The sequence below is a fragment of the Dermacentor silvarum genome, chromosome 1 (genome assembly GCF_013339745.2).
Source record: "Dermacentor silvarum isolate Dsil-2018 chromosome 1, BIME_Dsil_1.4, whole genome shotgun sequence".
Taxonomy (NCBI): domain Eukaryota; kingdom Metazoa; phylum Arthropoda; class Arachnida; order Ixodida; family Ixodidae; genus Dermacentor; species Dermacentor silvarum.
In genome coordinates this window covers 327,449,299-327,475,758 of record NC_051154.1, presented here as the reverse complement: position 1 = coordinate 327,475,758, position 26,460 = coordinate 327,449,299, and the positions used below count along the sequence as shown (strand labels likewise).

Below are 26,460 nucleotides of genomic sequence, written 5' to 3'. Positions count from 1 at the left end.
TATGTAAAAATTAATAAAGTGCTGGTTTTAAATTAAAGTGCAGCCTAGCAGGTTTCGAGAACTTTTACTCTGGCAGAATGACAAAATAAATTATTTGAAATCAGTGATGCCACGCTGATGAGGCTTGGGCATGAATATCCTCTAGCCAAATTCACAAGGATCTTGAATGAATTCTTCACTAGGCTCAACAGTTTTGTTGTTTCCCTATATTGTTTCTATAGGAACAGTGCACAACAAAAATCTTGCGGCTTCCTGTTGTCTTAACACCCTATAATTGTCCTTAGATCCATGGTTCTCAGCCATGGATGTGTCGGTGACCCCTTGTGGATTGGTGGAAGTGATGGGGACCACTTGCAATGACGGGAGAGGGGGGGTATAAACTAACACAATATTAGGCGTGAAACAGGTGCCTTTTATTGCTACTTTGCAAAGAATGGTCAAACAAAAGTGCCACTTCAACTCAGTCTGGACAGCTTGTCAATACATGATGCAGTCACGCTTAAGCAGAGTCACATATCTGCAGCCACATTCAACCTGTTTCTGTATTTGCTTTTCAAGTATGCAAGCATGGAAAAAGCATGCTTGCATGCATATGATATAAAACTGCAACAAAAGCTTTACAGCCATCTTATGTAGAAGGGAAAACATTTCTGCAGTCCCCAACCAGAATGCCTCAAGACTTGCAGTGGCCACAAAAAAAAAAAAAGAAAAACTTGGTTGCTTTTTTTGTTAGTGGGGGTTTTGCGGATCCCCCATTTGAGAACCACTGCCTTAGATGTAGAGCCATTTGATGTTCATCAATTAATATTTACACAGGATTTAGATGACGCCTTTAAAGACAAGTGTCCCTTATGCTTCCACGTAAAGAAGCACTGACATAGGAGTTTTGTGCTTAATTTTTTATATTAATCTGGTTGCACATGCCAGCTTTTAAGATCACACCATGCCGTTGAAAAGCTGGGTGTGCTTTGAGCGATTCTTAACGAATGCCAAGACCTGTTTCACTAAATAAAATATTCTTTTGGCCCTTCTCAAACATCTTAACTGAAATTAATTTAATTCTGGTGTTCTACAAGTCACAACTGTGGTTGCGGACTCCGGCTTAATTTTGATTGCCTGAGGTATTTTATAGTGCACCCAATCCACACATGCGTTCTTGTATTCCGCCCCCATCCGAATGAGAATTGTGCTGCTGAGGTCGCCACGGCCAGGATCGAACCCGCAACCTCAGCAGCACAATGCTTCTCAGACATTTCTTTGCATTGAAGCACAAAATGAGTCTGCTCTACAAACTTTTCTACTGGTACTTCTCAGGGAACATGGAGCATCACCCTCACCTTCCAAGTGGCTCCTCCCATCACACATCAAATGTGCACCAAGAAAGAAAGGCCAATGTTGTGGTGCAGAGAGGCCTTGACATGTTCGGCATTCAATAGCACAATAATGGCATGGCTTACTCACAAACTGGAGCATGCATCACTTGCTTCTGATCTACCATGCCATGATGTCGTGAAATCGTGGAGCCAAACTGCCTTTGGCATTTTTAAATGTTCGCATTAAGGATAATATATTTCTTGTGCACAGAAGCAATATAAAGTTTCATAGTGTAATTAACTGATTGACAGCTACACACGCATAAGAAAAAGATTGTGCCAGGACTACTTAAACTCTGCAATCTTTAAATTAGCTTGGCCCATTCTTGCAATGTTACACATTTCAGATGAATGCAGGTCACTCATTACAGTTATGCCAGCTTTTGTACGTTTTAGACATGCAATGTTTGCCCCAGTTTTATACGGCGATCATAGATAGCCACACCACGTTGGTAGAATAATTCAGAAGTAAATTTTAGTAAAAGCACCATTTATGCCCGGGCTTAGACTATGCCAGTGTAATTTGTGATTCTCATCAGCAATACCAAATCAATAAACTTGAACGCGTTCAGAAATTGGCAGCAAGATTTATTTACTCTTCCTATCGACGAACGTAATCTGCAACAGCCCTGCTAACAAGGGCAGGACTGCAAACAGTGAATGTCTGGAGAAAAATAGCCTGCCTAAAGTTCCGTTATCAGTTGAACAGTAAATTTACCTAACTCACCTGCTCCCACCTAGAAGAATGTTTTTTACCCTATAACTCACGAGTTGATGTGTACAAATATTAATTTCTTGTTCACACTATAGCTATGTGGAATAACCTTGTTCCTGAAGTTTTCAATGGTGTTGATGGCTTGACTTTTTTTGAACGGAATTTGGACTTTTATTTTTTATAAGTTGTATTATTATAGTATTTTTTTCTTGATTATAGTTTTTTCTTCTTATTATAGTATTTTTTTCTTATTATAGTATTGATGACAGATTTTATTCTATTGTATATGCACATCCCACCCTGCAACAGCCCTTTTGGGCTTACAGTATTCTAAATAATAAAGTAAAATGGGGTTGCTCCATGTTCAGGTCTACAAGCATGGCATTGTAAATGGGCGCCAGAAGCAGCAGCTTTTCAAGGTATTTTGCTGCACCATCCAATTATTGTGCCCCTCTCCACTCTCGCTGGTGAACAAGGGGCTTTCAAGGTATGCTGTGCTGTTCCTAAAATGCCGCCCGAGGCGGCCGTCTGTTTTGCCTACAGGACGAAAAGTCCCTGGCCAGGAGTGCATCAAACATGCAGAAAAAGCTGTTGATTGTGCTACTGAAGTTCTAGAGATGAACTGTAGTTTTGCTCTCAGGTTGAAAAATACAGCAATGCTGTAGCAAGCAGTGTGGTGAAAGCTGTTGCAGGGCTCTTCCAAGGCATAGCCAGCACTGCATGCACATACTTTGCACGCACGAGGCTTTAGCAATAATACTTCTAGTAAATTGCATTTGTCCAGCTTCACTCTGTTTTTAACACTGGCAGGTTTTAAAATCCGTGAGAAAAGGTAGGCCTTTTTTCTTTTAATTGGCTTATGCACAAGAAAGTGTGTGTGCATGGAAGGGGGCTCCTTTATCAAGCCACATGATAAAGTGAAGCCTTGTGCATTTGTCTGCAGTCACTCACTGCGCTTTCAAACACGCAATCAGAACAGAGAGCACAGGAAAACACACAAGCAGTAGATTCAGCAATTTATTTCAAACAAATGCAGTTTTATTTTACAGAATGACCACATTCCCAAAAAGCAACCACATGCTATGCACATAATACAACCAACTTAGGTTAATTCAGCAGCTGTTAATGTGTACTACCTTTATATGTTCAATGTTTCAAGTCTCAAAGCGTGCCCCTGCTTTGTAACTTGTCCTTTTAACTTAAATGCTAAATTTAGCACGATTACCACACTGATAGAAGAAAACTACATATTGTCACGGTATGATTCATCTAGAGGAGCATCGATGAAGAAGACGCTGATGATCTGGCGCATGCTCTCGACTATATGGTTGACGCTTGATCGCCTTGTAAATATACTGTAAATACGTTTTCCTGTTGTGTTTGCCTCCCCGTAACATCTTGGTGGAAGTGCTGGGGGTATAACGCAAGACGGAGCTTCGCAGCGGCCGCCAAGTCGCCACTCTAGTCATGTCCACCAGCGGTGAAACTGCGTCAGCGGCGGCCGCCATGCCAACAGTCGTCCTGGCTCCACCCCGTGACCCTGGGACCTTTTCCGGCACTGCTGGCGACGACGTCGACAAATGGATTCGACTCTACGAATGCGTAAGCGCACATTACAGGTGGGACCCGACCATGATGTTGGCGAATGTCATATTTTATCTAAAGGGAACGGCGAAGGCCTGGTTCGATAACAACGAAGAGGAGCTCACAAGCTGGAGCGTATGTAAGACTAAACTTCGCAAGTTGTTTGGCCAACCTGCAGGCTGCCAGCGTGCTGCCAAGCAAGAACTTGCCTCGCGTGTGCTGACGCCTACTGAGTCGTACTTGACGTACATTCAGGATGTGCTGACCCTTTGCCGGAAGGTTGACGCCAAGATGACAGAATGCCGATAAGGTTGCGCACCTGCTGAAAGGGATCGCGGACGATGCGTTTAACCTGATCGTGTTTAAAAACTCTTCGACAGTCAACGAGATTATTACTGAATGCCGACGCTTCGAAGATGCTAAAAGCCGACGTATCGCCCACCAATTCGCCCGCCTTCCGAACACGGCAGCGACATCAACGTGTGAGGATGTTCATATGCCGACTCAGCCTTCAACATCGGAGACCATCACCCGAATTGTTCGACGCGAAATTGAAGCCGCATCGCCTCGCCCGCACATTTAATGCGAGGAGAGCCCTGTGATGCCCCACCTACGATATCCCTTATACAATCCGTTGTTCGTCAAGAACTGGCAAACGTGGGCCTTCAAACCATCTGCTCTGTGAACCACCCTGACAGTTACCCTTCGGCCACCTTTAACCCTCTCCAACGCCGTTACCCCACTCCAAATTATCGCGATCCAAATGCGTGGCGGACGCCTGACGACAAGTCAATTTGCTTTCGATGTGGACGTGTTGGACACATTTCACGATATTGCCGAAGTCCTTGGCCCTCGTCTTCTCGACCCAGCTCATCCAGCTTCCGCTATCCACCCCGAAGCCAGCACCAGGTACCAAGCCAACCTGACCAAGAAACATCTGCCGAGACCACTACTACCACCGCCCATTACAGCCGCTCGCCCTCCCCACGACGCCGACCTTCTCGGTCACCCCCACCACGCCGTTCCCCGTCCCCGTCTTACTCCCGGCGTTTTCCTTCGGGAAACTAACGGCTGCAGCTCCTGGAGGTGATGCTGCTATTCCGACCTGCTCTCCAATTCCTCTGTTGACGCTCCCTACCAATCAGAACTTGATTGACGTTGAAGTGGATGGCCTACCTGTTACTGCTTTGATTGACACCGGCGCCCATATTTCTGTTATGAGTTCTCACCTCCGCCGGCAGTTGAAAAAAGTTATGACCCCTGCCCCATCACGTGTTGTCCAAGTGGCCGACGGTGGTACGTCTCCCGTAGCTGGCCTTTGTACCGCACATGTCAGTGTAGCCGGCCGTCAAACTTCTGTTTTGTTCACCGTCCTCGTCTGCTGTTCCAATGACGTCATCCTCGGTCTTGACTTTTTGTCCGCCCACTCCGCCCTCATCGATTGTTCCGCTGGTACTGTACAGCTTGACCTATCAAGTGTAATTGATCAACCCAGACCAATCAAGAGTCGGCTCTGTTCTGCTGAGCACGTCCGTTTGCCGCCGCAAGCCGTGACTTGTGTTGCTGTGACGCCCTCTCCACCAGTCCCCGACGGCGATTATGTGCTCGCTCCCATCACCGCCGTTCTGTTGACGCACAGTGTTGGTTTGCCTCACACTGTTATAACTATAAGGGACAATCTTACTTGTCTTCCTGTGATTAATTTCGGACTGTGTTCACAAGTGCTCCCACAAGGCATTTCACTCGCTATGCTGACGCCCTCCTACGATTACGTTATCTCGACCTTGTCTCCTCCGGATGCTGGTCGCTCGCACACCACCGATATCGCGTCTTCTTCGCCAGGTCTGTCTCCTCCCGACCTGAAGAAAATGATTGCTCCAGACCTTTCGCCCCATCACGCTGACGATCTCCTTCGACTCCTCTTCTCTTATAGGGACGTCTTTGACCTTTGCGACCGTCCTCTGGGTCAAACCTGCGCTGTCAAACACCGCATAAACACTGGCGATGCCCATCCGATCCACCGACGGCCATACCGCGTCTCTCGAGCTGAGCGCCGCATCATTCAAAAGGAGGTCGACAAGATGCTTGCCAAAGATATAATCGAGCCGTCCTGCAGCCCTTGGGCTTCTCCTGTGGTTCTTGTTAAAAAGAAAGATGACAGTTGGCGATTTTGCGTGGACTACCGACATCTCAACAAGATCACCAAAAAAGACGTGTACCCGCTCCCACGCATAGACGACGCCCTGGATTGCCTTCACGGCGCCAAGTATTTTTCTTCAATCGACCTTCGGTCAGGGTACTGGCAGATCGCCGTTGATGACATGGACCGTGAGAAGACCGCTTTTGTTACCCCTGACGGCCTTTATCAGTTTAAAGTCATGCCTTTCGGCTTATGCAACGCCCCGGCCACCTTCGAACGCATGATCGACACCCACGGTTTTAAATGGTCCATTTGCCTGTGTTATCTTGATGACGTCATTGTATTTTCACCGAACTTTGAAACGCATCTCGACCGACTTTCTTCTATCCTTTCTGTTTTTCGCAAAGCCGGCCTGCAACTTAATTCATCTAAGTGCCACTTCGGACGTCAGCAACTTATCATGCTCGGTCATCTCGTCGACTCAACCGGTGTTCGCCCCGACCCTGACAAAGTTCGAGCTGTGCAGCAGTTCCCCGTTCCGACTTGCACAAAGGAAGTTCGTAGCTTTCTGGGACTGTGCTCCTACTTCCGTCGTTTTGTGAAGAATTTCGCGGAAATTGCACGCCCTCTCACAAACTTACTGAAGAAAGGCGTCATGTTTTTTTGGGGTGCTGCACAGGCTGCCGCCTTCTCTACCCTCATCACGTCGCTCACTACACCACCAGTCCTGGCTCATTTCGACAGCTCCGCTCCAACAGAACTCCGCACCGATGCCAGCGGCTACGGAATCGGCGCTGTTTTAGTCCAGCATCAGAATGGGCATGCCCGTGTTGTCGCCTATGCTAGCCGTCTCCTTTCCTTAGCCGAACAGAACTACTCTATTACAGAACGGGAGTGTCTTGCTCTCATTTGGGCGGTGGGCAAATTCCGCCCCTATTTACATGGCCAGCATTTCACTGTCACTACCGATCACCACGCACTTTGCTGGCTTTCGTCGCTTAAGGATCCCAATGGGCGTCTTGGTCGCTGGGCACTCCGGCTCCAAGAATACACTTACTCTTTTTCTTATAAATCTGGCCGATTGCACCGGGATGCTGACTGTTTGTCCCGCAATCCCGTGGATCCGCCTGAAGCCTCCAATGACACGCCTGCATGTGTACTCTCTCTGCTTTAAGCCACATCCGTGATGAACAGCGCCGTGATCCCATTTTAAGTGAGCTTATTCAGAAGCTGGATTCCGCAGCGCCCGATCCTTCCCTTCGCCTCTTCGTGCTTAAAGATGACACGTTATATCGCTACAACGTCCACCCGGACGGACGCGAACTGTTGCTCGTCGTTCCTACGCATCTGCGCTTGAGCGTTCTCGGCCAGCTACATGACGCCCCGACCGCTGGTCACCTTGGAGTTTCCCGGACCTACGATCGCGTTCGGCGTCGCTTCTTTTGGCCCGGTCTTTACCGCTCCGTTCGTCGCTACGTAGCTGCTTGTGAACCCTGCCAACGCCGAAAGAAACCACCTAAGCCTCCTGCTGGCCTCCTTCAGCCCCTTGACGTCCCATCTGACCCCTTCTTCCTGAGCTGGCCTTGACCTCCTCGGTTCTTTCCCGACCTCTACTTCTGGAAACAAATGGATTGCCGTTGCTACGGACCACTCCACCCGCTACGCAATTACACGCGCTCTCCCTACCAGTTGTGCTACGGACGTCTCTGATTTCCTGCTACACGATGTCATCTTACATCACGGAGCCCCTTGTCAACTCCTCACTGACCGTGGCCGTTACTTCCTCTCCAGAGTTATCGATGACCTGCTTCGCTCCTGCGCGACAAAACACAAATTTACGACGGCTTACCACCCGCAAACTAACGGCTTGACTGAGCGCTTCAACCGGACGCTTACTGACATGCTTTCTATGTATGTCTCATCTGACCATCAAGACTGGGATGTTGCGTTGCCCTTCGTTACATTCGCTTACAATTCCTCCCGTCATGATACTGCTGGTTTTTCACCCTTCTATCTTCTGTTTGGCCGTGACCCAACGTTACCTTTTGACACTATCATCCCCGATGCCGTCCATTTGCCAACTGAGTACGCTCGTGATGCCATTTCCCGAGCTGATGAGGCACGCCAAATTGCTCGCCGTCGCCTTACTACATCGCAAAGCCACTAGAAGCACCGCTACGACTCCCGTCATCGTGATGTTATCTATACTCCGGGTGCCCTTGTGCTTCTATTGACTCCCGACTCGGCGTGTTGGACTATCAGAAAAATTGCTTTCGCGGTACTCCGGACCCTACCGTGTCTTACGCCGTGTAACAGACGTCACGTATGAGATTGGCCCGCTCGAGTCTTCCTCGCCAACCGTTTCATCACCTACTGACGTTCACGTATCCCGCCTTAAACCTTACCACTCGCCTGGATCATAGCAAGCACCGTGACGGTGCTTGAGCAGCCGGGGGTCATGTCACGGTATGATTCATCTAGAGGAGCATCGATGAAGAAGACGCTGATAATCTGGCGCATGCTCTCGGCCATATGGTTGACGCTTGATCGCCTTGTAAATATACTGTAAATACGTTTTTCTGTTGTGTTTGCCTCCCCGTAGCAATATTAAAATGGCAACTCCTTGTTGAACAGAAAAGTGTATACAGTAGACTTCCGTTAATCCAACTCCGGTTAATCTTTCGCTTAATTCGACTCTGACCAAAGATCTTGGCCAGTTCCCATGCAGTTCTACGGCCCTAAACATTTGTTATTTTGATCCTGAAATTGGAATTCGCCAGATAATCCGAACTTGACCAAGCTACAGGCATGCGCCTGACTCCAATAACGACCCCTTTTAGTGGCAGCGTCTGTTTCAAGATTTTCAAGCCATAACGGTAGCTCACAATGTCCGATTATGGTATTGACCTGGTTCTAAAGGGCACATTTTGTTTTCGAAGGAAATTAAGCCGGAAACTGCCTGCACTGTGCACTCGAGTGGGAAACTAAAACTGCATTTGCAGCATTCATACACTTTACCGCTTAACACGGCTTTGTTGCAGCGAGGGTGACTTTAGGAAATCAGCTTACATTCTCAAAAATAAGGTATGCGTTAGGTTTATACTTGGGTTTGAAGTTTTAAGTCATTTGCACTTCAATTTTATAGTTTGGAAAAATGGAAAGTTGACGCACGTTTGTCTCGGAGGCGTCTTAAAGTCAATTACATACTGCCATATGAATCAGCGGTGTTTTAGCATTTTTTTTAATGTTCAATTCGACCCACCGGATAATTGGATCAATTTCGTTGGTGCCGTCAGGGTAGAATTCATGGAAGTGAACTGTAGAAAGCCCATGCTGATGCACCAGGAAAGTAACCTATACTGCCTCACTGCATGTCGTCTTGCTTAGTCAGCAAAAAAGCATAGAAAAGTAAGCTATGCTGCCTCACTGCATGTAGTCTCGCTTAGTCGGCGAAAAAGCATGGAAAATGTGGCTCACACAATGTCCACAAATGTTCTGTTGCAGATTCAGTCATCCATCTTATCCAATCTTTACAGTGTAGCCATATCACCAATTGCTTAGCCTCCTATTTCCCAAAAAGTCATTGCCAAAAAAAGTGATATGATTCACGTTTTTTGCCATCCAAGCAGTGTTTATTGTCGTTTATTATTGCTTTCTGTAACCTAACCTGCATGTTAACACTGAGCTATATGGCAAGCTTACTGAAAGCTAAAAAAGAATACTGGGCATTTACTTCTCCAAGTTATTTTTTTAGACATAAAAAAGTTTGGTGCTTGATGGCGAGCCGCATTTGCGGAATGCTTGCAAAAACAGTAGCTTACATTGTCTTTCACTAGAATAGAGATATTAGCATCGCTGAGAAAGCCACTGCCTACTTGCCTGTGAGCAAGCTGTGGATCTGTTCATTGCAGATCCAGAAATAAAACAAAGAGGGCAGGCGAAAATGAACTATTCTGTATCATGTACATTTTCTCTCAATTTACATACTTACTTTATGATGCCAGCTGCTAGAGTTTTAAAAAGAACTTCGCAGAGAAACTTCATCGAGTATCTTCACGTGACCTGAACTTCCACGAACTCACCAGGAACCAGATAAAGAGCAGCAAGATTGGTCACAACTCGAATTTAACAATATTACTTAAGAGTCACGCGACACAGCATATATCTTGCATTGCATTACTACAAGCATGGCTCCACACAATAGTTTTCTCTGAAAACATATGTGAATGCAGGGAACTGCAGTACGTTTATCATTGTAGTGAGGTTGATCAGCTCGATCACAGAGAAGAGAAAGGAATGACAAATTGTCCTCCAACCTACCCCCTCCCAAAATGGCAATTCTTTCTGACCAGATGAATCTTATATGTATTTTTATTTAATATATATACAATGAGTATGGATATTGTATCGGAGAGTAGATAAGAGTTGGTCAGCAATGTCAAATGCACACAACCTGTGGCTTACAAAAGAAATGAAACTGGTCACTATTTAGTGACAGTTTTCTTTTGTGTGTAACAACTTGGCTCTTGACAAGTTTCTCATTCTATAAAGGTTTATACAGTGAAATATTTGGAGGCATTTGAGGTATCACCTGACCCAAGGGACTTCCAGTGGCAGCCTGTCTGGATCTCAAGATTGCGGACACCCACCAATATACAGCACATCTGACTGCAGCTGTGGGAAAACGAGGGATAAGGATTGATTGTGAGATTCATGGCAGTTCCGAAGTTTTTAACTTAGTACCTGCTATATACGAGGTCGAGACTATGCCACTAGACCACTGCTGTGCTGCAGTCGCCATAATATTAATTACTCATTGTGCAGCTGGGCTTGTTGGTAAAGATAGACAGAATGCCAACTCAAGTGACCACCGTGTGTGTCTGCTCATCCGTGTTCTCATGCTGTGGCTCAACCTTGAATGCATGTGCTTGTCCGCTGAATTATCGTCCCATCTCCTTAACCAGTACTATTTGCAAATTACTCGAACATATAATACACACTCAAGTCATCAACTTCCTTGAAGACCATAACATTATTTTCAAGTATCAGCACGGTTTTCGCAAGGGCTACTCATGCGAAACCCAACTAGCCGGATTTATTAGTGACATACATGCATTGATAGACGCTGGGTTTCAAGTTGACGCAATATTTTTAGATTTTTCCAAGGCATTTGATCGTGTTCCACACCATAGGTTGTTACTTAAACTTTCACAGCTTAACATTCATCCTACTATAATTGCATGGATCACCGATTTTCTCTAATCTAGAATTCAATTTACATCAGTTAACAATTCTAACTCATCTTATGCTGATGTTACGTCTGGAGTTCCACAAGGCAGAACACTTGGACCTTTACTCTTTCTAATCTATTTAATGATTTACCCAGTTGCATGTTATCCAAAATCAGACTATTTACAGATGATTGTGTACTTTATCGATGTGTAACAAGTAACACTGATAATCACTTACTACAAACTGACTTGGAGGCAATAAGTGCATGGTGTTCTAATTGGTTAATGCCATTAAATATTTCCAAAACTAAACTCTTGTCTTTCACCGATAGGCCACGAATTCCAACAACCTACTCCCTTGATAACAACGCTGTGGAACTCGCCAACAACTAGAGCACTGCACGGGCTCGGGCTTACCCGAAAGCCCGGGCCCGGCCCGGCCCGTGGGCCGGGCCGGGCCGGGTAGAGCAGTTTTTTCACGGGCTCGGGCCGGGCTCGGGCACGGCGTGTGCTTTTTGACCCGGGCCCGGGCCGGGCTCAGGTTTTTTGACGCGGGCCCGGGCCGGGCTCGGGCTTTCTGCGAGTTATTCTCGGGCTTCTCAACTCTGAAAAACATGTATTTTTCGGTCTTGGGCCGGGTTCGGGCCAGTTTCGAGTCGGGCTCGGGCCGGGCTTAAGGTGAAGGGGTGGCGGGCCGGGCCGGGCGGGTAACGTAGATTATTTCCGGGCCCGGGCCGGGCCCGGGTATCGCCATAAAAGTTCTGATCGGGCTCGGGCGGGCCGCCCAATGTAAGAACGGGCCCGGGCCGGGCCCGGGCCGCAAAAATCGGCCCGTGCAGTGCTGTAGCCACAACTTACAAGTACCTTGGCATCAATCTTCAGTCAAACTTATCATGGAATAATCACATTAATCTTACCCTTGCCTCTTCTAACCGCACTCTCGGACTTATTAAACATAACTTAAAAGAAGCCCCAATGCATGTTAAAAAACTAGCGTACACAACATTAATCCGTCCTAAACTAGAATACGCGTCTGCCATTTGGGATCCCGAACAAACTTATATCATCAGCAACATCTAAGCCTTGCAAAACCGTGCTGCGCGATTCATTTTTTCAGATTATTCACGTTACACCAGCGTCACCTCGTTAAAGAATAAAGCTGATTTGGACACCTTAGCACTTCGCCGTAAAATTTCTCGCCTATCACTTTTCCATAAGCTTTATCACCATCCATCACTTCATGATGATTTCTTTCAGTCACCACCAGTTATGTTTACACGTCGTGACCATCCATACAAAGTCAAACGCATTAACTGCCAGTCATTCCATTATGCATATTCATTCTTACCGCGCACAATAACTGTGTGGAACGCCTTACCATCAGACATTGCCACGGAACCTGACTTGGCTAAGTTTCAAGATTTAATTCGCTCACGACTTGTCAACTAATCTTATTATTATTATCTTGGGACTTTTACAGTGTTTTCGATGTTTGTTGCTGTTTTGCTTTTCATTGCAGTTGCCTTATGTTGTCCTAATATGTACTAATGTTTTCTCTGAAATAATTGTGACTTATTTTGTATATTACCTATGTTTCACTCTATTATTACTTTTGTTATATTGTCTTCTTTTTAATATGATGTATAATCTATGACCAGTGCCTGTGTGCCTGTGACCCCTCCCCCCCCCCCATGTAATACCCTCATGAGGGCCTTTGGGGGTATTTTGAATTTAAAAAAAATCTGTAGTTTCAACACTGGCTACCTATATTTTGATGACTAATATAATTTATGTTTTTTAACTTATAGCCAACTACATAATGTACCTCGTACTACATTCTGAACGTTGCTGCACTGTAGTGGGATTTCTGTGTAACGCACTGGCCTCTACCACCAAATGCCTGAAAAATGAAAAAAAAAATAATTATGTAGATCCCACACACTGTGGGGATTTATGTTTAGGGTTCTGCCGAGCATTGCAGCATTGACCAACGTGTTTGTGTATGGCGAGTGATGTGTGACAAGCATTGCGAGGAGAGTACAAAGGCCCTTCGCTTTCGTACTCTCCGTGCAATGGTAGTATAATATAAAGGTTTCTTTGCCTCTTCCTGCCTACACTGTGGTGGCTACTGTTTTGCCGAGTGGACAGCATGGCTTATGCGGTATGCACAAATGGTTATGTGCCCATTCTGGGCCCGTCTGCTGATTTGGGCATGGGTCACTGTGGCACAAGGAGTATAGAATCATTATATGTAGTATTAAGATGAATGTCATACGTTTCTGTGCATACACCTCTTGTCAACATTTTTCACTCAACGAGCACATACCACCTTCACCTTCAATACAAAGGTAGTACAATGTCGCACAGTGTCCATGTTGTGGAAGCTGCTACAATGAAGGGACTGGGAAATGTGGGTGAATCACAAAGCTGGAGCAGTCTAAAACACCTCGAAGTGCTGCCACAAAGGAAGAATGGGAGAAACTGACATGCTCTCAATTTGACGAGCAACTTGTACATGCACACATGCTCCGACACATATCGTGCACCATAATGCATGGGCCACTACCTCATATACCTAGCTACATATTGGCGAGCGCAAAGTATGTGCATAACAGCGGCCTAATGGCTAAAGCGTTGGGCTGTTATGTTGGGAGACAGGTTTGGACTCGCTGCCAGACATATTTTTGTTTTCAATCGGAAAGACTAACAGGAGCCGGGACATAAAATTGCCTACTGCAAAGTGCTTGATATGAAGAAAGAATTCTTTGCGTTAAAAATGCTCAAATCCAGCACATGCAATATTTAGTAAGTACTTTTCCACACACCTAAAATGCTTTGCGGTGGAGCACGGTGCAAGTGTGGTGGCTTTGCCACAAGGTTGACGTGCATAACAGTAAAGAGCAATGCAATAACAGCGGCTTTTTCACATAACCAAGGTTCATTGCGGTGCAGCACAATGCAACAACCGCGGCTTCCACACAAAGCTAAGGTGCATAATGCTACAGCAAGATGGAGCAATGTTTTTCACAGATGCAATGTAGAGGCTGTTTGCGTGCACTTCAATGTTTTTATAATCAACTAAAGTGGTTGTGAATCTTGCGACCATATGGCTAGGCGAAACGAAAAAGCGTCTGTCTGTCGCCTGTGTACAGATAACTATCATCATCAGCATTGGCTCGAGCATCGTTGTCTCTTCCGAAGCTGGCTTGTTGGCACCCCTCGGGTTTCGCTCATGCCACTGCTCCCGCGTTCGTTGTCTTCTTCCACAGCTGGCTCCGTTGCGGCTCATAATTCCAGCGTAGAATTTCACTTCTCTTGTGACGTCGTAATGGGGAGGCCGCATGAGCCATTGCTTAAGGAGGTATGAGCCATTCGTTGTCTTACGTGACGGACAGATTTAATTTCAAAGAATCACAAGCAGCGGCAATGGCGGGCAAATGCCGCTAACCACACCGCCAAGCGAACGTGAGACATCGAACGCAGGCAACAACGGTGGACACACTTTCAGTGACGTCGTTCTCTCCGTCGCAGCCAAACATGTGTGTAACCTCATTAAGAAACACAAAGACGTAATTAACCCAGTCATAAACACTGCGGCCGCACGTTTCAGCTTTGCTGGTTAACCATCTGTATGGAGTGCTTGGGCGGTGATTTTTTCTTTTTTATGTTTCTTTTCTTCACTTTTCAGACTGCAGAATGCTTATTTCTACATTCATCATCATCAGCCTATATTTTATGTCCACTGCAGGACGAAGGCCTCTCCCTGCGATCTCCAATTACCCCTGTCTTGCGCTAGCGTATTCCAACTTGCGCCTGCAAATTTCCTAACTTCATCATCCCATCTGGTTTTCTGTCGACCTCGACTGCGCTTCACTTCTCTTGGTATCGATTCTGTAACCCTAATGGTCCACTGGTTATCCATCCTACGCATTACATGACCTACCCAGCTCCATTTCTTCCACTTAATGTCAACTAGAATATCGGCTATCCCCGTTTGTTCTCTGATCCACACCGCTCTCTTCCTGTCTCTTAACGTTAGTCCTAAGATTTTTCGTTCCATCGCTCTTTGTGCGGTCCTTAACTTGTTCTCGAGCTTCTTTGTTAACCTCCAAGTTTCTGCCCCATATGTTAGCACCGGTAGAATGCAATGATTGTACACTTTTCTCTGCAACGACAGTGGTAAGCTCCCAGTCAGGATTTGGTAATGCCTGCCGTATGCACTCCAACCCAATTTTATTCTTCTGTAAATTTCTTTCTCGTGATCAGGGTCCCCTGTGAGTAATTGACCTAGATAAACGTACTCCTTTACAGACTCTAGAGGCTTACTGGCGATCCTGAATTCTTCTTCCCTTGCCAGGCTATTGAACATTGTTTTTGTCTTCTGCATATTCATCTTCAACCCAATTCTTACGCTTTCTCGATTAAGGTCCTCAATCATTTGTTGTAATTCGTCTCCATTGTTGCTGAATAGGACAATGTCATCTGCAAACCGAAGGTTGCCGAGATATTCGCCGTTGATCCTTACTCCTAAGCCTTCCCAGTCTAAGAGCTTGAATACTTCTTCTAAGCATGAAGTGAATAGCATTGGAGAGATTGTGTCTCCTTGCGTGACCCCTTTCTTGATAGGTAACTTTCTACTTTTCTTGTGGAGAACCAAGGTAGCTGTGGAATCCTTGTAGATGTTTGCTAAGATATTCACGTATGCCTCCTGTACTCCTTGATTACGCAATGCCTCCATGACTGCTGGTATCTCTACTGAATCAAATGCCTTTTCATAATCTATGAAAGCCATGTAGAGAGGTTGATTGCACTCCGCAGATTTCTCGATTACCTGATTTATGACATGGATATGATCCATCGTAGAATATCCCTTCCTGAAGCCAGCCTGTTCTCTTAGTTGGCTGAAGTCAAGTGTTGCCCTGATTCTATTGGAAATTATCTTGGTGAATATTTTATACAATACTGAAAGCAAGCTAATGGGTCTATAATTCTTCAGTTCTTTAACGTCTCCCTTCTTATGGATAAGTATAATGTTGGCGTTCTTCCAGCTCTCAGGTACACTTGCAGTTGTGAGGCATTGCGTATAAAGGGCCGCAAGCCTTTCAAGCATGATATCTCCTCCATCTTTGATTAAATCTACTGTTATTCCATCTTCTCGAGCAGCTTTTCCCCTGGTCATGTCTTTCAAGGCCCTTCTCACTTCAGCGCTAGTTATAGAAGGAGCCTCTGTATCCGGTTCATCACTATTTTGAATGAAAGTAGCTTGGCTGTTTTGGGCACTGTACAGGTCAGTATAGAATTCTTCCGCTGCTTTTACTATGTCATCGAAATTGCTGATGATATTACCATGCTTATCTTTCAGTGCATACATCTTGCTTTGTCCTATGCCAAGCTTTCTTCTTACTGATTTAATGCTGCGTCCATATTTTACGGCTTCCTCAATCTTTCCCACGTTATAATTTCGAATGTCCCTTACTTTTTTCTTGTTGATTAGTTTTGACAGTTCAGCGAATTCTATCTGATCTCTTGAGTTGGACATTTTCATCTTCTGTCGTTTCTTTATTAGGTCCTTTGTTTCTTGGGAGAGCTTACCTACTGGTTGCCTTGGTGCCCTACCTCCCACTTCAATTGCTGCTTCTGAGATCAACCTAGTTACGGTTTCATTCATTACCTCTATGTTGTTTTTATCTTCCTTTTCTAAAGCTGCATATTTGTTTGCAAGCACCAGCCTGAATTGGTCTGCTTTTACCTTACTGCCTCTAGGTTGGCCTGTTTCCTCTTGACTAATTTCACTCTCTCTCTCTCTTCAAATTGAGAGAAATCCTAGACCTCACTAACCTATGGTCACTGCACTTAACCTTACCTAACACTTCTACATCCTGTACTATGCTTGGATCGGCAGAGAGTATGAAATCTATTTCATTCCTTGTTTCTCCATTAGGGCTTTTCCATGTCCACTTCCTGTTGCTGCGCTTCCTGAAGAAGGTATTCATTATTCGGAGCGTATTCCTTTCTGCGAATTCTACTAACATCTCTCCTTGTGCATTCCTAGAATCGATGCCATAGTTGCCAATTGCTTGCTCACCAACCTGCTTTTTCCCCACTTTTGCATTGAAGTCGCCCATGACTAAAGTATACTGAGTTTGCACCTTTCTCATTGCTAGTTCAACATCTTCATAAAACTGTTCTATTTCTTCATCATCGTGACTAGAGGTTGGGGCATAGGCTTGTACTACCTTCATTTTGTACCTCCTATTCAGCTTTATTACGACGACTGCTACCCTCTCATTAATGTTGTAGAATTCATCAATGTTGCCCGCTATGTTGTTATGCACTAGAAATCCTACCCCGGATTCTTTCTTATCTGGAAGACCTCTGTAGCAGAGGACGTGGCCGTTAGTCAGCACTGTGTAAGCCTCACCAGTTCTTCTAACCTCACTAAGGCCAATAATATCCCAGGAAATGCCTGATAATTCTTCAAATCGTCCTGCTAAGCTAGCCTCACTCGATAGGGTACGCGTGTTGAACGTTGCCAGGTTCAGTTTCCATTGGCGGCCTGTCTTGACCCAGAGATTCTTAGCACCCTCTGCCGCGTAGCAGGTCTGACCGCCGCCTTGGTCAGGTGCTCCGCAGCCACTGGGAACTGAGGGCTATGGGTTAATTGTCGGAGTCATGAGGGAGGTAGTGGCCGAATACTGCACCAGGGAGGCCAATTCCTGTTCTGGTGAGGGAGTGACTTTGATGAAGCTTAGTGGGCCTTCCTAGTTTGGTTGCACCTGAACTAGTATAGCCCCACTAGGTCTCGGCGATATATTTTTTTCTTGCCGGTGTCAGGCACCACTCCATGCCTGAAAATGTGGTGGACTGGAGTAGGATTCGAACTTACGACCTTCAGATTTGAAGCCGGGTATTCTACCTCTGCTCCACGTGATCCTACAATATTTCCACGTGATTTCTACATTATATTAGGGCAAATAAGTAGCTTTTTATATTCAACACCTTTTAAACAGTGCGTAGTAATAGTGACCACAGTATATTAGTGAAAATATAAAAACATTTGCATAATGCAGATCAATAAGTGTTGCCTCTAGGATCACTTAAAATCATGTCAAGAAGCATGGATAACTGTCACCTTACTGAGTGCACATAAAAAGCACTTCCAAAAGGTGGGCTCAAATGCTCAAACTTCAGTCACAGGACGCATTCTTGGCGTTCACTAAAATATGGGCCATGACCCTGACACTGCCTACATCAGATTCAGCTTGCAGTTGTGAAGTGGCCTGGGAAGTTCACAAATAGATGTGAAATTATTTTAAACTACATACTATAGTTTGTACCTGCAGTTGTGCCTGCTCATAGCATAACTGGCGCTATCTAGCACACTTGTGATAAAAAGCAGTTCCCCAAAAGAAAGGTGCTCCTTTTTGTAAAGCTTCCGTGACTGTATATCAGGTCTGATACAGGCACAGGATCACAAAAAGGGTCTGAGAATCCAAGACCCATTTCCTTGAGGCAAAGACCTCAAATTTAGCATAGAGCCAGAAACCAGGAACAGTCAGTCCTACTCACACATGCCTATTTTAATTTTTCTCATTTAGTTTCAGGTTGACCTAAATTATTGCCATCATGATAGCCATCAAATAATATGGTAGCATCAATGTTTGTATTAATCATTTAAGCATTGAAATCTAAAAGCTTGCAGCAGAGTGAAAGGTCAGAAGGACAAGGGAAGAGAGGGGAGGCATCATATTCTAAAATTTCATATTTTTATTGGGTTGCAGTGTAATGGAAATTGGCAAGCACTAATTGAGTGACAAGGCCACTGGACACAGGAAAAGCAGATTTAGCTGAAACACAGCAGCCTGTAAGAAAGAAAGGCAACAATCATTCTTTGCGATGCTTGGTCTGAATCACTGTTTTACATGCCATCAGTGATCACGAACATGCTGGAGGTAAAGCATATGCTGTGGCTCATTTTGCGTCGCCTGTGCTACTAAAACCATTCTTACCATCTTACTAAAACCATTTGTGAAAAAGCATGCCAACAATAATTCAGAATTGAGCACCATGTGTGTCATGAAGCATCACATCATAGCCACAAGAACGTTGTCGTGTCGCCAGAAGTAACCTGAACAATGAGGACACATCTATAGCGGCTTAACTTTAACAAACTGAATGCCTTGCAAGGAAGATTCACTGAGCTAACACATCTATGGCAACCCAACCAGAAATCTCGAGTACCCTCTGAAGAAGACGCGAAAAGGCACTCAATGTGCACATCACAGGGTTGCAGTGCCCAATGTATCATTTATGCTATGCTGTGTTTGATACCTACAAATTGGGATTTAAACATAAGAAACACAGGAGCCTATAGTCATGTTTCTTTCTATGCTCGATCGAGTTCTCAGTTATGGATAGCTTAGCAAACTAATTACTAAATAATTACTATGTAGCGGCAAAGGCAGGCACCAACAAAGGATGTGAATGAAGACGGTTGTTGTTCGTGTTCACTCTGCTTGGCCATGGACCAAGCCCCTTTTGTGAATCTTTATAACTGACATAAATCACGCTTAGAGCTAAATTTGCAGACACATTTATTGGGCGTGCTGGTTCTATAGTTCAACTTCGAACTTTGTGTGCAGACTCTACCTGCAGTCTTGGCTATGCCTGACCACAAGGAGCAGCAAGATGCCACCTCACCCCAAGATGTCAAATGATGTGGCGTGTCAAGGCAGCAAGACTGTGTTGTATTCAGCAACACTGACAACCATATTGTGGAGGACCGGCTTTCCTCCTATGTACAACACGACACATCAGCACAATAAGAACAAGGAAATGCCCCACACATGTGCACGGCGCTAAACTGGATGCACTACCTGCAAGAGAGAATGAGGCAGAGTGAGCTTCACGTCACTCGAGCACCTGCTTACAAATGTTTTTTTCTTTGGGCACAGCATCGAAGCTGTGATTGAGGTAATGCCCAGCATCATATCGAATACAAAGCACAATACACCAAAATAGAGAAACCAAAAACAATTGCACACACAACGCGTCACCAAAGCAAACACAACACCTGCTTTATATGTTGCATATGAGCTGAAACGGGTGAATCCCAAACTCTGCGAGTGTCACATAACACCTGAAAGCATTAGCTGCTACGAGAGAACCAGTGCGGTTAATCTGGCGAGCTATGCATGCATCTGTAGCCTAATGGGCAAATAATTGGGCTGCTGCACTAGGGACTCGCGTTCAATACCCACCATCAGGAGCATTACTAATTATTAATGAAGCTACCTGGGCAGGTGTACTAAGAAATTCGAAAATATATCATGATAATGCTTTGCATTAAGAGACAACTTGCTGCCGGTTGGAGTTTAACCAACATTTTCTGCTTTGCGCTTGCGATGCTCTACCAAGTGAGCTACGTCAGCAGTTGTCCCAATGTCCATTTTCTTGGATAGTTTCACATGTGTACCAAACTTTGTCCTGGAAGTGCTAGACAGCAGAACTAACAGCCATGATGGCAGATGTGAAGTATCCTTTAAACCCCTGACATTAAATACAACATTATCTTAAAAGCAGGCAACTGACCAATGAACACTCGTATTCTACCTTGAGGCACTAAGGCTGCCAATGTCGAGACATTTGCATTTTATGAGCTACAAAAATCAGGGGAACCACGGAGCTCAATTTCTTGTTAGTAACAAGCACAGACAACGAAGCAACAGTGGCTGCATAGAAAAATGGTCTAGAGCTCACGACAAGCATTGGCAACTCACAATAGAATTCTTTCTCTACAATTCATTGTCTCAAGACACCTCGAAGCAAATTTTGTGGATTATACTTTTAGTACGTCTTTTGCGACTGCAAATTTAAATGCGTGTAATACTTTGTGGCAACTTGGAACATTTTAATGTTTAGCATCTCCATACTTTAAATCTGTGCACGGACAAGCTTTGCCACCATTTTAGAACAATAATTATCTGGTGTCATACACAATGACTCAAACCACTATTAGTTAAGCAACCTTTAAAGGAGCACATGCATGCCCTTAGCAAATAGATATACATACCAGGTTTAGACTGAGCAAACTAAGCAGTACTTGTGGCCACTTGCTTTCAACAAGGCAGAAACAGGTCAGATGTTGACAAAGACAACAAATATAAGGTGCGGCCAAAGGAAATAAGCAGAAGCTGTAAAGACAGCAGCACAGTGAAACAAATTAGACAAATGTGCACACCGCAAGCGTTCCTGAGGACAATACACAACGTCACTGCCACAGTTAGAAGCAAATCCTCCTACAAGAAAAAAAATATCAAGATTGTTTTGGTGTAAACAGCAAGTGTGTGGAGTTGTTTACATTATAAAAACAGCACAGACAACAATTAAGGCGGACACAGTATTTGTCCCAGTGAACCACAAATATCCATTGGATGTACCACAAAAGACCAAATATCCAAGACATTTAACGACGTCCAGTTTACATCTATAGTACGTTGGACTGGTACGTGGCAGTCAAAGGTCATCCAGAGGACGTCGAATGTCCTTATGATTTGGACATCTCTTGCACATTCAAAGCTCTCGTGCATTGATCGTACATAGTGCGTTATGAGTAGATGCACGCACTATGCCGCAGAAATACAAGCAAATTGTCTCTAATGCCTAACAATGGGAAGCTAGGAGAGCAAAAGCATTTAATTAATTATTTTGGAATTTAGCGCGACCTTTGCTCACACTGTTGGAGGTCTAGTAACGTTGCTGCCGGACACCGCGCGCAAAAGCCAATACTTTCGCCATTTTTTCGCTATGCTTTCGGTCTCGGTTACGTCATTTTCTTTCTCATACAAAGATGCTTTATTTTTCAGTTATATCTATTAGTACACTGTTGAAAATACGTAACCTTTAACTTGCTGATGTATTACGACAATTTATAAAGAAAAAAAGAAGCTTGAACCAGCTTGAACTCGCAATAGCTCTGACTTCGCGTCGCCACTGATATCAATTCAGCAACACGCGCCTCGATGCAAGTGCGCAGCAATGTTCCGGGCGTGAGCAGCATGTGCTTTATTTGTGTCTTTTCGACTTTTGTGCGGTTGACCATGGCCCAAGTACGTGTATACTAGGCAGAACTGTACAGTTGCGTGCTGAAATTTCGAGCTGTGCTTCTGACTGCTATTTGTGGTACGTTTGTTCGCCTTGCGGAGCGCTTACGGGAATACTCGGGAGGCAATGTTTTGATGGTTAATTTTCGCATATGTTTGTATCGCTTGGTTTCCTGCGTTCCTCTTCAAGTGTCAGGGATATTTCTCATTTGCAATGCCTATCTCTAAGTCTCTGGCAGCATTATGTTATTGGCACTTTTGTGATCTGAGAAGCTGCCTGACCAAGTTGCCTATTAAGATGAACATTCCATTTCTGGATTCTGCTTGCGTGGAATTTATTTCACCATATATTTTTCAATGCAGCTAGAAAGTACTGGCTTTCTATCTTGAATCCGGTGGCCCCAGAAGCAAGTGCTGGCAAGCAGGCCATGCGCTTTTGGTCATTAATTAGTATGTTATACTACCTCTTACTAATCAGTTTTATTCTTTTTAATTATAATTGTGGCAGCACTGTGCCTGCTAGTCATTTTGTGCCTACTCGTTACTTGTGTTTTAATGAAGTTTAATTTTCAAGAATCTGTTTTTGATTACGTTTTTTTTTCTTTTAGATCCGCGTTTAACCTGTTTGTATACAGCGAGAACATGTAATGAATAATTTCATACATGTGCGTGGCTGGGGGCCGATCATTTTTGTAATAAAGCTTTATCAGTTGTATAAATAAAAAAGTAACATTGGTATGACATTGTGAGTTTCACTGGTGAGCTTTACGTAGTGATTACTGAACTCACTATTTTTCATTTATCCATTGCAGGATTTGCAATGATGCATAATGATCAAAATGCGGATTTACGGTTTTGTTAGCACAGTTTTCGCATTTTGATGAGCGCTAGAACTATATATAAAAGTTGACAGTCACTTTAGCGAACACTGAAGAGGATGAAGGCAGAAGCCTGCGCACTCACGAAGCATTAATTAAATTATTTGTCATTCTCATTCGCATGCGTTGTTACTTCTATTGTTTTCTCCTACCAAAGTTGTGGGCTCGAGTGCCTTAACTTCGTCATAATTAACACCAATGGTTGCGGGCTCTACTCCCACCAAAGGTCGAGGGTTTGAGTGCCTTAATTGTATCTTAATTAACTTTGCCTTAATTAACACCAAAAGTCGTGGGTTTGACTTCCACCAAAGGTCGAGTGTTCGAGTGCCTTAATTAACTCTGCCCTAATTAACTTGCCTTAAGTAACTTCCCTCTAATGAACACCCAAGGTAGTGGGTTCGACTCTACCTTCACCATGTCAATTGGAATCCAACTTGGAGATCATTTGGAGATGTGGCCGATTCGCCCATCTCTCCAAGTGGTTTTGACTCCCAACAAAGGCCGTGGGTTAGAGTGCCTCAATTAACTCTATCTTAATGAACTTTGCCTTAATTTGCTTCGACCTAATTAACACCAAAGGTCGAAGGTTCAATCCCCAATTTTGGTGCCATTAAATTTTGGTGCTGCAACGCTGGACATCGGATTTTTCGACCATTGAGCCATCTGAGGATTTCACCTTAATAAGTGTTGCAATTTATATTTTCACATTCACACGTTTACACGTTAACAAAACATTTCAAGCAAAGTCACCAGCTACATGCCGACAATGTGGGTAACTGTGCCATTAGTGTGCCTCAGCAGATGTACTATCGAGGACAAATTAAATGCGAACAGCGGAGTGTGTGGCCGAAGCATAACTAAATGTCGTGGGCCAGTCGTTGTGCACGTGCGTGGGGATGTAGTTCTCGAGGAAGAGTGCAGCGCTGCTCGCCCTATTGCGATAAACGTCACCCGCATTTTGTCCGAAAGTTGTTTTCTCATCTTTCCTCGACAGTGCCATACCCACCTGGCAGTACAGTGTTATGGTGACTAGCACCATCGCTACATCTGTAGTGTGATATAGCTGGCATGCTACCCAGCTTGCTAACGTACATTGCTTTGCTTTTGTTACCACCATCAAAGCTGACAGTGTCTAATCGTAATTTGAATAGCACGAAAAATGGATTGCATTGGATGCGCAACAACAGTGCTAGCCACCTTAAAAGTAATCACAGATAGGAATGGCACTGCAATAGTGGAGTGAGAATACAAGCTTCAAACAAAATACAGGTGACGTAATAGGCACTAGGACAAGCAGCCCCGCACTCCGCATCGAAACCACATGCATGTACATGTGGTACATGTAACCACATGCGTGTAAAATGATCGCTGGCCGACGCCGCAGACTGTGCTTTTAGTTACGTTTTGGCCACACACTCTGCTGTTCCCATTTCATTTGTATTCAATAGTACATCTGCTGTGGCACTCGCAGGTATGCAGCTCAGTATAGCGTCAGCAGGAAATATCCACTAGATGTTCTATGGACCTCCTGCATCCCCAAAAAGAACATCTATTAGAGGTTACTTATGTCCAGCTGCGACATCCTTTCAACGTTAGAGCAACGTGATCTGGATGGGACTTAGATTATCCATGGTACGTATTTGTAATGTTGTTTGGATAAATATAGATATCTATAGGATGTGTGCAATGTCTCAAACATGATGTTCTATGGACATCTATGGTACATTAATGGTTCACTGGGGTGTCATCTGCCTTCCTGCTGTTTTTACAATGTCGATTACGGTTGAAAAGGTACACACATGATCTACGAACAACGAAAGCAACGGATGTGTATAGAAAGGTGAGCTGAATTCATTCACTCATATATGTTTAATTTTGAAGGTGCCCGTAAAAGCGACAGCAGCAGTAAAGCGGGTTTGGTTAACAGCTTGCTCACAACGTACACATTGCATGATTTAACTCCACGGCTCTCAAAAGAGTTGCTAAGAAGCTGTAAGTGAAAGAAATACGCTTTCTTTATCTCACTGCAACAAATGAAAGCCTCTGACGCACCTACCGCGGTCAGCGCAAGCAGTGAGCAAGGTAATTGAATGCAGCAGCAAGGTAATTGAATTGCATGGGTAAATAAGAGGCGCATAGCGTAGTCATCCCATAGAGATGGAGAAACAAAGACCTACGCACGAGATATATACCAAAGGACGGCATTCACCGATAGAGCTAGTTGAGTGCATGCATTTTCCGGCGCGTGAATGCTTCCGCCGTTCGTTTTACATCGGGGTAACGCGTAGGAACTGTGATAGTACTTGTTGAAGGCACGAACGAATAAATTATCCTGCGATCACTACGAGACCTGCGACAACCGTTTCGTGCTCCTTCGAATGTCGAGATCACATCGGCCACAGCTCAAATGCGCAACCGGTTGTTTTTACAAGTGTCAGCTAGAGAACGGCCAATCGCACGACACTCACCTTTGCTCCAAATGTGTCGCGGCAGCTGAGCAACAAATGTCATCAAGCCCAACCCTGCAATGTCCGCAATTTCAGCTACTAAGCAAGTGCAAAAAACGAAACTTGAATGCTCACAATGCGCGCGCGAACGAGGCGCGAACTATAGTGTCCGAGTTCGAGAGTAGCTATTTCAAAAAGCAAAAAACAAACAATAATGTGACGTCACATCCGGCAAAGGAGAGTTGTTCTCCTTTCTCACCTTCTCTCAGCTCACGCATGCGCAGCGACATCGGAGCCCTCGGGGGCGACGTTCAGGTCGTCGGAGCCAGCTGTGGAAGACGATGAACGCGCGTGTAGTGGCACGAGCGGGAGGTGAGCTCTCTCACTTTTTCTGTACCTCACAGTGACCTTGAAACATAGAGGTTTAAGGCTTTCGCCTTAAAAATGTCGATATTTTTTTCTTTAACATTCTAGCGCCAAATTCCGCGCAGTCGATTCCCGGCATTGAAGGGCCGACAGATGAACTCCGAAGGACAGGGGGACATATTAAGTTGATCTATTTACTGTTGAAATTGATCAAGATTAGAATGTACAGTGGGGCACTCTGACAGGAGACAACATAAAACTCAAAGAAAGACGGCGTGGTCTCAGCTTGGTCCGGCTGCAGTGTACTTGAAGGTGTGTTCTGCGCTGCGAGCGCCCGTCCGCAGGGTGTATCTTGAAAGGCATCTGCGGCGGGGCAGAGTCCGCCCTCCCTATGTTTTCGCGGCTGAGATCGCGTTGATGCGGGCGCCGCCACGAAGCTCAATTCGCACGCTACTGCTGCTGCGCTGACTCACTCCAGCGTTTTGACAGCCAGTTTCGGCGGTCATCGAGTGAGATGCGTTCATGTTTGCTTGTGCGCGCGTGACACCATGCTTGTTAATTTAGTTCCTGTGGCTATGTTTGCTAGTTTACACGGCCGATAAAACCGATACGTATACGTATACT

At 44.8% G+C, this 26,460-nt stretch overlaps 1 long non-coding RNA gene across 2 annotated transcripts; it reads right to left on the bottom strand.

Annotated features, from left to right (window-relative positions):
* Positions 1 to 10,450: 10,450 nt before the first annotated feature.
* On the bottom strand, positions 10,451 to 25,769 carry LOC119453438 (uncharacterized). Of its 2 annotated transcripts, XR_005192299.2 has the most exons (5): positions 25,492 to 25,769; positions 21,116 to 21,236; positions 19,744 to 19,919; positions 18,181 to 18,323; positions 10,451 to 10,486 (listed from the first exon to the last, which is right to left on the bottom strand). It is a non-coding gene; the product is annotated as an uncharacterized LOC119453438 (long non-coding RNA). The 2 variants fall into 2 exon arrangements; XR_007464969.1 differs by lacking the exon at positions 19,744 to 19,919 and having other exon boundaries at positions 25,492 to 25,756.
* Positions 25,770 to 26,460: the final 691 nt, after the last annotated feature.